Genomic DNA, 9,421 nt, shown 5'->3' on the forward strand with positions numbered 1-9,421 from the left:
TCCGCCTGCCTCGGCCTCCCAAAGTGCTGGGATTACAGGCTTGAGCCACCGCGCCCGGCGACCCTTTCTTAAAAAAAAAAAAAAAAAAAAAAAAAAAAAGGAAAAAAAAAAAAAAAAAAAAGGTGAAAAGAAAAGGAAGAGAAACGAGGACACAGATACACACAGAGGGATGACCCTGTGTGAGGACTCAGGAGAAGAGGGCCATCTACAAGCCAGGGAGAAAGGCTCAGGAGGAACCAACTCTGCAGACACCTTGGTCTCGAACTTCCAGCCTCCAGGCCTGTGGGAGAATGGGCTCCTGCTGTTGGAGCCCTGTTCTGCAGCACCTTGTTACAGAAGCGCCAGAAACGAATGCAGCTCTACTGTAGCATGGACAGCGAGCCTCGTTCCCAAAGCCAGAGTGCAGACGGGGCCAACACTCGGGCCCAAGCTTTGATCCCAGGGTGATGGAGCCTGGTCTGCCTCCCGTGTTGGAGTCAGGGCCCTGGTGGCAGCGAGTGGGTGGGATGCTATGACCTGGACGGGGTATTGGGTAGAAGCCTCTTAGATCCCTGCCCTCTGTTCCCTCCGCAGTGGCAGGAGTGGCTCCCACTGCCAGGATCTTGCAAAGGTCTCCCCCAAGGCAAGTGTCCTCCTTAGGGTCTGTCCTGTCTCCCGCAAAATTCTAGGCCAGTAACTAGGGCATTCTGTCCCTGTGACTGGAGGGTGTGGGTCATTCTGCAAGGAGCTGCGGCCTGGCAGGACGGGGCGGACAGGTGGAAATGGAGATGGAGGATGCTGGAGGGGAGGGTGGCAGAAGGCCCGAGTGGAGCCTTTATTGATTGATAGGATCATTTTCCAAATCCTGGTAAGGATGCTGGGAACCAGGCTGAAACCACTGCCAGGTCAGCTCCTGGGAGCTTGGGGCAGGTGCACAGGCTGCCTCGGCCCAGTGTCGAGGGAAGGCCGGGAGACGGAGGAACAGGAGTGCTGGGTTGGGTGTTTTTGAGCTGGGAGGTGCTAGTATTGGAAAAGGACCTGGAGGACACTCTGGTCGCCAGGCAATAAGGAACCACTGGCCCTCAGCATCAAGGAGGAGCTCAGTGTTCCCATGAGCCAGGGTTGATGGCAGGAGAGCCTCCCTTGGAACTGGCTCCCAGTATACTGGGGTGAGGGGACCCCGGAGTGGCAGCAACAAGGAATGCGTGGCCCTTCGACAGGCGGCAAGTCAGGCGTGGCTCCCAGGGGCTTGGGCCTGCAAGAGATGAGGACTTGGTATCCTAAGGGCAGGCATAGCTATTTACTGACCATAACAAATCACTCAACACTCAGTGCTGTAGAAGAGTACGTATTTATTTATTTATTTATTTATTTATTTTGAGACAGTCTCGCTCTGTTGCCCAGGCTGGAGTGCAGTGGTGCGATCTCGGCTCACTGCAAGCTCTGCCTCCCGGGTTCACGCCATTCTCCTGCCTCAGCCTCCTGAGTAGCTGGGACTACAGGCGCCCGCCACCACGCCCAGCTAATTTTTTGTATTTTTAGTAGAGACGGGGTTTCGCCGTGTTAGCCAGGATGGTCTCGATCTCCTGACCTCGGAGCACACATTTATTATCTCCAAGTAACTGTGGGACAGAAGTCTGGGTCCCCTGCTCAGGGACTTTCACAAGCCTGCAGCCGAGGTGTTGGCCGGGCCTGTGGGCATCTCAAGGCCCGACTGTGGGGTCCCTTTCCAAGCTCACCTTCTGCCATCTCAGGTCTCGGGTCCCTGACTGCTGTCTGGAGACATCAGTTTCTTGCCATGGGGGCTTTTTCTCGGGGCAGCTCAGTACCTGGCAGCTGGCTCTGCTCGGAACGTGTAAGACAGACAGGAAAACAGAAGCCCAGTGTTGGCGTGACCTCCCCTTGGAAGGGAAGCCTGTCACTTTGGCCACCTCCTATTCATAGAAGCGAGCCCACTCCCACCCACACTCAAGGTGGGGGCAACTCACTGGGGCATCAACACGAGTGGGCTCATGGGGCCACCCTAGAGGCCGTGATGGATACAGGAAGCGATGGATGGGCAGCTGGGAGTGCCGCAAAAGAGACAAGAGTGGGTGACCTGCCGGGCACAGCAGCTCATACCTGTAATCCCAGCACTTTGGGAGGCTGAGGCGGGTAGATCACCTGAGGCTGAGAGTTCAAGACCAGCCTGACCAATATGGAAAAACCCGTTTCTACTAAAATACAAAATTAGCTGGGCATGGTGGCGCATGCCTGTAATCCCATCTACTCGGGAGGCTGAGGTAGGAGAATCAGATTAACTCGGGAGGCAGAGGTTGCGGTGAGCCGAGATTGCGCCATTGCACTCCAGTCTGGGTGACAAAAGCAAAACTCTGTCTCAAAAGAAGAAGAAGAAGAAGAGTGGGTGGCCCCTTGCTGACATTCCAGACCTGAGCCACACAGGGAGGGAGGAAACCACACAGGTCACTTGTGAGCTGTGATTACAGGCCAGGCACAGTGACTCACATCTGTTATCCCAGCACTTTGGGAGGCCAAAACAGGAGGATTGCTTGAGACCAGGAGTTTGAGACCAGCCTGGGCAACATAGTGAGACTCTGTCTCTACAAAAAAATTTTAAAATTAGGCCAGGTATGGTGGCTCACGCCTATAATCCCAGCACTTTGGGAGGCCGAGGCGGGCAGATCACGAGGTCAGGAGATAAGACCATCCTGGCTAACATGGTGAAACCCCATCTCTACTAAAAAATAGAAAAAATTAGCCGAGTGTGGTGGCAGGCGCCTGTAGTCCCAGCTGCTCAGGAGGCTGAGGCAGGAGAATGGCATCAACCTGGGAGGTAGAGCTTGCAGTAAGCTGAGATTGCATCATTGCACTCCAGCCTGGGCGACAGAGCTAGACTCGTTTCAAAAAAAATAAAAAATAAAAAATTAGTCAGGTGCAGTGGCACGTGCTTGTGGTCCCAGCTACTCAGGAGGCTGAGGTGGGAGAATCGCTTAAACCTGGGAGGTGAAGGTTGCAGTAAGCTGTGATCTCGCCGCTGCACTCCAGCCTGGGCAACAAAGTGAGACTCCATCTCTAAAAAAGTATTAAACATAGGCCAGGTGTGGTGGCTCACACCTGTAATCTCTGCACTTTGGGAGGCTGAGGTGGGTGGATCACCTGAGGTCAGGAGTTCAAGACCAGCCTGGCCAAGATGGTGAAACCCTGTCTCTACTAAAATACAAAATTAGTTGGACGTGGTGGTGGGCGCCTGTAATCCCAGCTACTCAGGAGGCTGAGACAGGAGAATCGCTTGAACCCGGGAGGCAGAGGTTGCAGTGAGCCAAACTCGGGCCCCTGCACTCCAGCCTGGGCGACAGAGTGAGACTCCATGTCAAAAAAAAAAAAAAAAAAAGACAAGACGGCAGTGCCCATCTTATCCCTGTTAAATCCATGGACACGATTCCCACAAAAACCAGATGGGCCCTGGCAGATGCCATGGACAACCATAAACTCAATAGAGCAGCAGCCACACAGCAGTGGCTGAGTCAACTTGCTGTCTTCCCTGGAGTGAGCCACACAGCGCTGGCCCACGGTACATGGAGACAGACCTAGTGAGCGTGTCCTTCCCAGCCCGGCTCAGCAGGGAGGCAGCTTGCATTCACCTGGAGCCCGCTCTGTCCGCAGTCCCTGTCCCACCCGAGTGTGTTAACGCTCCTGCCGTCACCAGCAATTCTAGTGCTTGAAAAGCCCAAATGTCAGTTGAGACATTGTTGGTTGTAAGTCCCTGGAAACTCAACTGAAATGGGCTGGAAAGACAAACGGATCACATCACTAGATGATTTGGGGAGCACCCCCAGGAGCAGCTGACTGGGGGGGCCCGGCTCCCTCTCCGGAGTTCCCTGTGCTCCGCCCACCGCTGCGTTGGTTTCAGCCCCAGGCAATGGCCACTGTCTTGTCATCTGCACCTCCTGCCACTCACACCCCTGGAAGTTAGGAGAGCCTCCCCTCCACCAACTGTCAAACCAAAGTCTCCAGTTGCCAAAGACCAGCTCAGCCCAGGTCACGCACCCTCTGCGGCTCAGCCCGTGTGACTGAGAAGTCCCAGGAGGAGGAAGGGGAAGTGAGTGTCTCCAGGCGTCGCGAAGCCTGCTCTGCAGGGCTGCGTGTGTGGACACAGGCTGCTGGAACGCCTTGCTGGAGAGCGGGGTGGATCCAGGGAGGTTCCCAGGTCCCAAACCCACTCCTGGCTGGAGGAAAAGCTAGGAAGATGCCCTCCCGCCTGCAGGCTGGCGCACATGACTCCGCAGGGACAGAGCTGCCTTTCCGGGTGCCTGGTCCCACAGGGAAAGCGCCGGACTCTCCCCGGGAAAGGGACTGCAGCGAGGTGCCAGTAAAGCTCAGACCCCTTGGGAAGCAGCGAGCCTTCCCAGCAGGGTGAGCGTGCCCTCTGCATCACACAGGGAACTCCCCCAGGAGGTCCTGAGCCATCAGGAGGGGACAGTGGGCCCTGGGTTCTGCCTGACGTGGACCAGGGACTAGGTGCATACCCCTGAAAGGATGGCCTGCAGAGCCCCCAGTGACCGGGACTCTGGAGACTGCAGGGGCTGGGGCTGAGCTGCAGCCGAGAGACCTGCTGTGGGAGGTGGGACCCCTTGCAGAGAACACATCACCGCCTTGTTCCTGCCACAAGTGCAGCCTCGGTGTTGCTCCTGGGTTGGGGGCAGTGGTGACCGCTGCATCAGTTCCTTCACTGGGGGCTCTTGGGGTTGGGTGCTGGGATAAAGGCAGGCCCCGAGCTTCCGGGATCATGGGTCTGGAATTGTCCCTGGAAAACAGAGCTGGACTCCGTTTGTGCCCTGAGGACAGGTGACCACACATGGTCACAGGACAGGAGAGTAGATTGCAAGCTCGAGTGGGTTGGAGAGACCCTGGGGTCCCACGCGGGAAACTCAGCGGGGCCTCCTCTGCAACCTGCCTGCAGCTGCCTCCCCTGCAGTGCCCACCCCCGAGCCCTGCCAAGTCCCAACCCAGCCCCACAATCATCCCCCCAAGTTACTCACCTTAGGCAGGCAGAATCTCCCCTCCACACTCGGAGCTGCCGGGGTCTCCCTGCTGCAAACTCTCCCCCAGCAGGGACCCAGACAGACAGACACTGGTGGCTGGACAGATGGGCTCCCAGGTCTAGACCAGCCCAGCCCCTGTGTCTCCAGCGTGGAGTCAGACCCCGGGGAAGGATGCTGTGGCCGCCATCCTCTGTTGCCAGACCATTCCATTCATGTCCCAAGCAAACTGGAAAACACCACCTTTGCCAGCTCCTCTGCAGACAGCCTGCAGTAGGCTGGGGTTGGGTGAGGAGGACCCTCCGCCAGGACAGGCCGCCCCCGCAAGCTGAGCCTGATCATCCTGAGCCTGTGTCACCCTGGACAGCCGAGGCCTCACCCAGGGCCGGCTGGGCATAAAGGAGCCCCCATCAGTCCTGCTGTCCAGCACCCCATCTGTCCAGGCTGCACTGGGCGTTGCCACCCTCCTCACCCTGCCTGGCTGGTCCAGTCCCAGCCCCATCCCAGCCCCACTCCAGCCCCATCCCAGCCCCACTCCAGCCCCAAGCCCTCCTGAGCCGACAGCGCCACGTGGCTGCCACCCAGAGGTCACTCAGGGAGTGACAGGCCGCTGGCCAGCTGGGTGGACCACCCGCTCCACTGCCTCTGCGGGCTTCTCACTCACCTGTTCACACGCTTATTCATTTGCTCAATGATTCGTTCATCTATCCTTCACAAGGTTGGGTCCTTGGCAGGCTTGGCACAGAGGAAGAACAGGCCTCGTGGCTGCAGGGACACAGCCAGAGAAGACACACCCAGCCCTGCTCCCCTCTGGCTTCCTAGTGGGGACACAACCTATGGCTGTAGTTCTTTTGTTTTTTTTTGTTTTTTTGAGACGGAGTCTTGCTCTGTCACCCAGGCTGGAGTGCACTGGCATGATCTTGGCTCACTGCAACCTCCACCTCCCAGGTGCAAGCAATTCTTGTGCCTGCCGAGTAGCTGAGGTTACAGGCTTGCACCATCACGGCCAGCTAGTGTTTTGTATTTTTGGTAGAGATGGGGTTTCATCATGTTGGCCAGGCTGGTTTCGAACTCCTGAGCTCAAGTGATCGATCTGCCCGCCTCGGCCTCCCAAAGTGCTGGGATTACAGGCCTGGGCCAGTGCACCCGGCTTAGATGCCTGAAGTTTGTAAAAACAGATGTCACAGAGAGGGGAGGTCAATGGAGGAAGCAAACTGCCCCTGGATGTGTGGGGGGCCAGGGCAGACAGGAGTGGTCATGAGGGACAGGAGAAGGGAAGAGCGTCGCACCCTGAGCAAGGCAAGGGCCGACCGGCGGGGGCGGGGTGGAGATGCACAGAGCGACTTCACATCCACTTCGCAGGTGGAGGGCTGGGGGCTGGGTAGAAGGTACAGCCTGCATCTTCGGAGACCTCCTGGGCTGCAAGGAGGAGGGGCAACAGGTGAGGATGTGGGCGTGGCCCGGGCAACAGGTGAGGGTGTGGTATGGCCTGAGTGGCAGGAGAGGTAGCCCTGGCCTGGGTGGCAGATGACAGGTGCGGCATGGCCTGGGAGAAGGGTGATGGGGCAAGGCGCTCTGCACCTCTCTTTCCTGGGTGCACCCGTGCCCCAGCCTTCCCCTGCCCCCTGACCCCGCCCCAGGGTTCCCAGGAGTCTCTGGAACTCACGCAGGAGACTCAGGACTCTGGGTGTTCCAGGCAGGCTCCCATCCTCTGAAGGCTTCCCAGGGGAGGGGCAACTGGTGTTACCGGAGGGAAGGGCTCCACTGTGACTTGTTCAGGTTCTTGTGCGCTGAACAAAGACCTGAACAGGCACAAAGAAAGTAACAAAAGAATGAAGCAACAAAAGGCAAAGAAAACAACCACAAAACGCAGCAACGAAGCCGCAGAGTCACTGAAGACAACAAAGTGCAATTCACAGCGAGGCAGCGGGCGGAGCAGGCGGCTCCAGAGTCTCTAGGGCAGCGCTCCTCAGGGTTTTAGGAAGCCGGGAGAATTTGGTAACACCCCAGGTGCCCTTTAGAGGCCTCCAATTGGTGACTCCTTATGAAGGATTGGCTCACAGCCAATCAGAGGCTGAAGTGGAAACTGTCTTGTTATCACAGGAGTGAGGCTCAGTCTTACCCAGAACCGGCTGCCCCTGCTGTTCTCTTGCTCAGGTCTCAACCCTGAGTCACCCCAATTATTCCCTCCTCTCCTGCTTCACTGCGAGAGAACAAATCAGCCAATGCTTCAAACTGCGTCTCACCTGCAGAGGGCTCCCCGAGGCGCTCATCCTTCCTGGCAGCCCTGCCCTCTTGTCCTGCCTGGCCCCGATCGCGCCCCAGTGCACCCCTGAACCCCCATGTTCTCCTTTGTCTCCTGGGTCTGGGCGCATGGGGAGCGCCCGGGCAGCCGGCAGGTTGGGGGGAGGGCGCGATTCTGCGTCAGGCCCCGCAGATTCTCCTCTGCCCCAGCGGGTGCACATTTGGCACCAAGACCCTACTTCCGCGGGGTGTGGATCCCGGGGAGGGCACGTGTCTCTCTAGGCCTCAAATCCAGGCCAGGAGCAAGGGGTGGCTGGGCTGGGAGGGGGGAGCACCGACCGGGGCACCAGCAGACAGTGGGCGTCCCCAACTGTCACCCCTCCCTCCATTGCCTACTTGGTTGACTGGGTTTTTTTTTTTTTTTTTTTTTGTGAGATGAAGTCTCACTGTGTCGCCCAGGATGGAGTGCAGTGGCGCGATCTCGGCTCACTGCAACCTCCTGTTCCCAGGTTCAAGCAATTCTCCTGCCTCAGCCTCCCCAGTAGCCAGGATTAAAGGTGCCCACCACCACGCCCGGCTAATTTTTATATTTTAGTAGAGACGGGGTTACACCATGTTGGCCAGGCTGGTCTCCAACTCCTGACCTCAGATGATCTGCCCGCCTCCGCCTCCCAAAGTGCTGGGATTACAGGCGTGAGCCACCGCGCCCAGCCCCTGGGTGTTTTTTTTTAACGGCTTTACTGAGACATAATTCAAATGCCACACAATTCAGAATGCGTCCAGCTCAGCCAGTTTCTGTGTCTTCTGCCACAGGCGGTTTTAGATCATTTCCTCATCTCAGAAAGAGCCCTCCACCCTCTTCCCACATCCCTCCCTCCCCAGCCCTAAGACCTGCTGATGTGCTTCTGTCTCCGTGAACTTGCTCAGGATGCCCCTGTGAGTGCTGCCACACACCATCTGTCCTTCCGTGCCTGCTTATTTCACACAGCACAGTGCCCAAGGTCCGTCGGTGCCGCCGCGTGGATCAGAACTGCATTCTAAGGCCAACGAGTCCACTGCATGGGCGCAGGACACCCTGTGTGGCCATACTCTGTTGATGGACACAGCTGTTTCCGCCTCTCTGTGATTGTGGATGTGCCGGTATGCACAGGCGCACACGTTTTATGTAGACTTTTTTTTTTTTTTTTTGAGACAGAGTCTCACTCTGTCACCCAAGCTGGAGCGCAGTGGCATGATCTTGGCTCACTGCCACCTCTGCTTCAATGGGCACAAATGATTCTCCAATCTCAGCCTCCAGAATAGCTGGGACCACAGGCACAAGACAACACCCAGCTAATTTTTTTTTTTTTTTTTTTTTTATTGAGACAAAGTTTCGTCTTGTCACCCAGGCTAGAGTGCGATGGCGAGATCTCGGCTCACTGCAACCTCCGCTCCCAGGTTCAAGCGCTTCTGCTGCCTCAGCCTCTCGAGTAGCTGGGATTACAGGTGTTAGTCGCCACGCCCAGCTAATTTTTGTATTTTTAGTAGAGACGGGGTTTCACCATGTTCGTCAGGCTCGTCTCAAACTACTGACCTCAGGTGATCCGCCCGCCTCGGCCTCCCGAAATGCTGGGATTACAAGCATGAGCCTCCACACCTGGCAATTTTTGTATTTTTTAAAGAGACAGGGTCTCCCTGTGTTGCCCAGGCTGATCTTTAACTCCTGAGCTCAAAGTGATCCATCTGTCTCAGGCTCCCAAAGTGCTGGGCTTACAGGTGTGAGCCAATGCGCCTAGCTGGACGTCTTCATTTCTTTTGGGTACTCACCTGGGAGTGGCATTCCCAGGTTGCATGGCCACTCTACGTTTAATTGTTTGAAGAACCACCAGCTGGGACGTCTCCTTTATGCCCAAACCTGACCCACTGCTGCCCTGTCAAGGCCCCTCCCAGCTCCTCACTGCGTGACCTGGCTCTGCCAAGGACTTAGACATTGCCCCGGCCGATACCCCCCACCATGGCTTCCATTGTGTATATTTGTTTATAGAGTTTTGTGCCATGCATATTTTTAAAAATATTATATAATCGGCCAGGCGCGGTGGCTCAAGCCTGTAATCCCAGCACTTTGGGAGGCCGAGACGGGCGGATCACGAGGTCAGGAGATCGAGACCATCCTGGCTAAT

Source organism: Rhinopithecus bieti, unplaced genomic scaffold, assembly GCF_001698545.2.
Source record: "Rhinopithecus bieti isolate Rb0 unplaced genomic scaffold, ASM169854v2 scaffold_9899, whole genome shotgun sequence".
Taxonomy (NCBI): domain Eukaryota; kingdom Metazoa; phylum Chordata; class Mammalia; order Primates; family Cercopithecidae; genus Rhinopithecus; species Rhinopithecus bieti.